Genomic DNA, 5,000 nt, shown 5'->3' with positions numbered 1-5,000 from the left:
GGCCTTTGGGTGACCAGGTGCACACGGTTCTTTTGGGTGACCAGGTGCACATGGTCCTTTGGGTGACCAGGTGCACGCCGGCCTTTGGGTGACCAGGTGCACACGGTTCTTTTGGGTGACCAGGTGCACATGGTCCTTTGGGTGACCAGGTGCACGCCGGCCTTTGGGTGACCAGGTGCACATGGTCCTTTTGGGTGACCAGGTGCACATGGTCCTTTGGGTGACCAGGTGCACGCCGGCCTTTGGGTGACCAGGTGCACACGGTTCTTTTGGGTGACCAGGTGCACATGGTCCTTTGGGTGACCAGGTGCACGCCGGCCTTTGGGTGACCAGGTGCACATGGTCCTTTTGGGTGACCAGGTGCACATGGTCCTTTGGGTGACCAGGTGCACGCCGGCCTTTGGGTGACCAGGTGCACACGGTTCTTTTGGGTGACCAGGTGCACATGGTCCTTTGGGTGACCAGGTGCACGCCGGCCTTTGGGTGACCAGGTGCACATGGTCCTTTTGGGTGACCAGGTGCACATGGTCCTTTGGGTGACCAGGTGCACGCCGGCCTTTGGGTGACCAGGTGCACATGGTCCTTTGGGTGACCAGGTGCACGCCGGCCTTTGGGTGACCAGGTGCACATGGTCCTTTGGGTGACCAGGTGCACGCCGGCCTTTGGGTGACCAGGTGCACATGGTCCTTTTGGGTGACCAGGTGCACATGGTCCTTTGGGTGACCAGGTGCACGCCGGCCTTTGGGTGACCAGGTGCACATGGTCCTTTGGGTGACCAGGTGCACGCCGGCCTTTGGGTGACCAGGTGCACATGGTCCTTTGGGTGACCAGGTGCACGCCGGCCTTTGGGTGACCAGGTGCACATGGTCCTTTTGGGTGACCAGGTGCACATGGTCCTTTGGGTGACCAGGTGCACGCCGGCCTTTGGGTGACCAGGTGCACATGGTCCTTTTGGGTGACCAGGTGCACGCCGGCCTTTGGGTGACCAGGTGCACATGGTCCTTTTGGGTGACCAGGTGCACATGGTCCTTTGGGTGACCAGGTGCACGCCGGCCTTTGGGTGACCAGGTGCACACGGTCCTTTTGGGTGACCAGGTGCACGCCGGCCTTTGGGTGACCAGGTGCACATGGTCCTTTTGGGTGACCAGGTGCACGCCGGCCTTTGGGTGACCAGGTGCACGCCGGTCCTTTTGGGTGACCAGGTGCACAAGTTCCATTTGGGTGACCAGGTGCACGCGGTTCATAACAGCGCGGTTATCTGCTTTAATGTCCGAGGAGGGGTGCTTAAGTGTGGGTGCCCTGGTTCACCTGGTATGCGAGGTTGTGGAGGTGGGGGGGGTCCCCTGCTGGTATCATCCCCGAAATAGAGGGGTGATACCCGGGTGGTGAGTAAGGGCCTACAAGCCTGGAGGTCAATAGCTCCAGGGGGTAAGCTCTACTGTCATGTCCGTAAATAGAGTGGTGTTACCCGGGTTTTGAACCATATTTTAATTTTTGGGTTACCAGATGCACACGGGTCTTTTGGAAAACAATCACAATCTGCATCCATCGTAATATCTTAAACTGTATATAAAGCACCTAAGGACGGGCCTGACCGAGAGAGGGCCGTAGTAGGGTACTCCCCTAGCGGGCTATATCAATAGAATGACCGGTAAAATGATTTAAAACAGTTTTATAATTTTTGGGTTACCAGATGCACACGGGTCTTTTGGAAAACAATCACAATCTGCATCCATCGTAATATATGAAACTGTATATAAAGCACTGAAGGACGGCCCCGACCGAGACAGGGCCTTAGTGGGGTGCTCCCATAGCGGGCTATATCAATAGAATGACCGGTAAAAGTATTTAAAACCGTTTTATAATTTTTGGGTTACCAGATGCACGTTTTCAATCACCAGTTGCACGGAGGATTAATAGCAATCTGCATCCATCGTGATTTCTTAAAGTGTGTAAAAAGCACCCAAGGACGGCCCTGACAGAGAGAGGGCCGTAGTGGGGCACTCCCCTAGCGGGCTATATCAATAGAATGACGGGTAAAAGTATTTAAAACCCTTTTATAATTTTTGGGTTACCAGATGCACGTTTTCAATCACCAGGTGCACGGAGGAAAATGAGCATTTGCATCCATAGTCATGTTTTAAACCGTCCATAAAGCACTCTTGGCCGGCCCCGGCAGAGAGAGAAAGAGATGGTGAAAAAAAAAAAAAAATCATCATCAGACCTTCCATAAATAATTCGGGCCGGCCCCCATTGCTAAAGGTCCGTAGTAGGGTGCGCCATAAGCGGACATGAATAGATGGAACACCGCTAACCGCATAGAGAACCGTGTTTTGGGTGACCAGGTGCACGTTTTCAATCACCAGTTGCACATTTTCAATCACCAGTTGCACGGAGGATTAATAGCAATCTGCATCCATCGCGATTTCTTAAAGTGTCTATAAAGCACTCAGGACGGGCCCGACCGAGACAGGGCCTTAGTGGGGTGCTCCCATAGCGGGCAACAATGAGAGGGGTGCCTTTAAATTCATTTTGAACCATATTTGAAATTTTGGGTTACCAGATGCACGTTTTCAATCACCAGTTGCACGGAGGATTAATAGCAATCTGCATCCATCGTGATTTCTTAAAGTGTGTAAAAAGCACCCAAGGACGGCCCTGACAGAGAGAGGGCCGTAGTGGGGCACTCCCCTAGCGGGCTATATCAATAGAATGACGGGTAAAAGTATTTAAAACCCTTTTATAATTTTTGGGTTACCAGATGCACGTTTTCAATCACCAGGTGCACGGAGGAAAATGAGCATTTGCATCCATAGTCATGTTTTAAACCGTCCATAAAGCACTCTTGGCCGGCCCCGGCAGAGAGAGAAAGAGATGGTGAAAAAAAAAAAAAAATCATCATCAGACCTTCCATAAATAATTCGGGCCGGCCCCCATTGCTAAAGGTCCGTAGTAGGGTGCGCCATAAGCGGACATGAATAGATGGAACACCGCTAACCGCATAGAGAACCGTGTTTTGGGTGACCAGGTGCACGTTTTCAATCACCAGTTGCACATTTTCAATCACCAGTTGCACGGAGGATTAATAGCAATCTGCATCCATCGCGATTTCTTAAAGTGTCTATAAAGCACTCAGGACGGGCCCGACCGAGACAGGGCCTTAGTGGGGTGCTCCCATAGCGGGCAACAATGAGAGGGGTGCCTTTAAATTCATTTTGAACCATATTTGAAATTTTGGGTTACCAGATGCACGTTTTCAATCACCAGTTGCACGGAGGATTAATAGCAATCTGCATCCATCGTGATTTCTTAAAGTGTGTAAAAAGCACCCAAGGACGGCCCTGACAGAGAGAGGGCCGTAGTGGGGCACTCCCCTAGCGGGCTATATCAATAGAATGACGGGTAAAAGTATTTAAAACCCTTTTATAATTTTTGGGTTACCAGATGCACGTTTTCAATCACCAGGTGCACGGAGGAAAATGAGCATTTGCATCCATAGTCATGTTTTAAACCGTCCATAAAGCACTCTTGGCCGGCCCCGGCAGAGAGAGAAAGAGATGGTGAAAAAAAAAAAAAAATCATCATCAGACCTTCCATAAATAATTCGGGCCGGCCCCCATTGCTAAAGGTCCGTAGTAGGGTGCGCCATAAGCGGACATGAATAGATGGAACACCGCTAACCGCATAGAGAACCGTGTTTTGGGTGACCAGGTGCACGTTTTCAATCACCAGTTGCACATTTTCAATCACCAGTTGCACGGAGGATTAATAGCAATCTGCATCCATCGCGATTTCTTAAAGTGTCTATAAAGCACTCAGGACGGGCCCGACCGAGACAGGGCCTTAGTGGGGTGCTCCCATAGCGGGCAACAATGAGAGGGGTGCCTTTAAATTCATTTTGAACCATATTTGAAATTTTGGGTTACCAGATGCACGTTTTCAATCACCAGTTGCACGGAGGATTAATAGCAATCTGCATCCATCGTGATTTCTTAAAGTGTGTAAAAAGCACCCAAGGACGGCCCTGACAGAGAGAGGGCCGTAGTGGGGCACTCCCCTAGCGGGCTATATCAATAGAATGACGGGTAAAAGTATTTAAAACCCTTTTATAATTTTTGGGTTACCAGATGCACGTTTTCAATCACCAGGTGCACGGAGGAAAATGAGCATTTGCATCCATAGTCATGTTTTAAACCGTCCATAAAGCACTCTTGGCCGGCCCCGGCAGAGAGAGAAAGAGATGGTGAAAAAAAAAAAAAAAATCATCATCAGACCTTCCATAAATAATTCGGGCCGGCCCCCATTGCTAAAGGTCCGTAGTAGGGTGCGCCATAAGCGGACATGAATAGATGGAACACCGCTAACCGCATAGAGAACCGTGTTTTGGGTGACCAGGTGCACGTTTTCAATCACCAGTTGCACATTTTCAATCACCAGTTGCACGGAGGATTAATAGCAATCTGCATCCATCGCGATTTCTTAAAGTGTCTATAAAGCACTCAGGACGGGCCCGACCGAGACAGGGCCTTAGTGGGGTGCTCCCATAGCGGGCAACAATGAGAGGGGTGCCTTTAAATTCATTTTGAACCATATTTGAAATTTTGGGTTACCAGATGCACGTTTTCAATCACCAGTTGCACGGAGGATTAATAGCAATCTGCATCCATCGTGATTTCTTAAAGTGTGTAAAAAGCACCCAAGGACGGCCCTGACAGAGAGAGGGCCGTAGTGGGGCACTCCCCTAGCGGGCTATATCAATAGAATGACGGGTAAAAGTATTTAAAACCCTTTTATAATTTTTGGGTTACCAGATGCACGTTTTCAATCACCAGGTGCACGGAGGAAAATGAGCATTTGCATCCATAGTCATGTTTTAAACCGTCCATAAAGCACTCTTGGCCGGCCCCGGCAGAGAGAGAAAGAGATGGTGAAAAAAAAAAAAAAATCATCATCAGACCTTCCATAAATAATTCGGGCCGGCCCCCATTGCTAAAGGTCCG

This window comes from Oncorhynchus mykiss, unplaced genomic scaffold, assembly GCF_013265735.2.
Source record: "Oncorhynchus mykiss isolate Arlee unplaced genomic scaffold, USDA_OmykA_1.1 un_scaffold_60, whole genome shotgun sequence".
Classification (NCBI taxonomy): domain Eukaryota; kingdom Metazoa; phylum Chordata; class Actinopteri; order Salmoniformes; family Salmonidae; genus Oncorhynchus; species Oncorhynchus mykiss.
The sequence above is the reverse complement of the archived record's forward strand: the minus strand, read 5'-3'. Positions refer to the sequence as shown.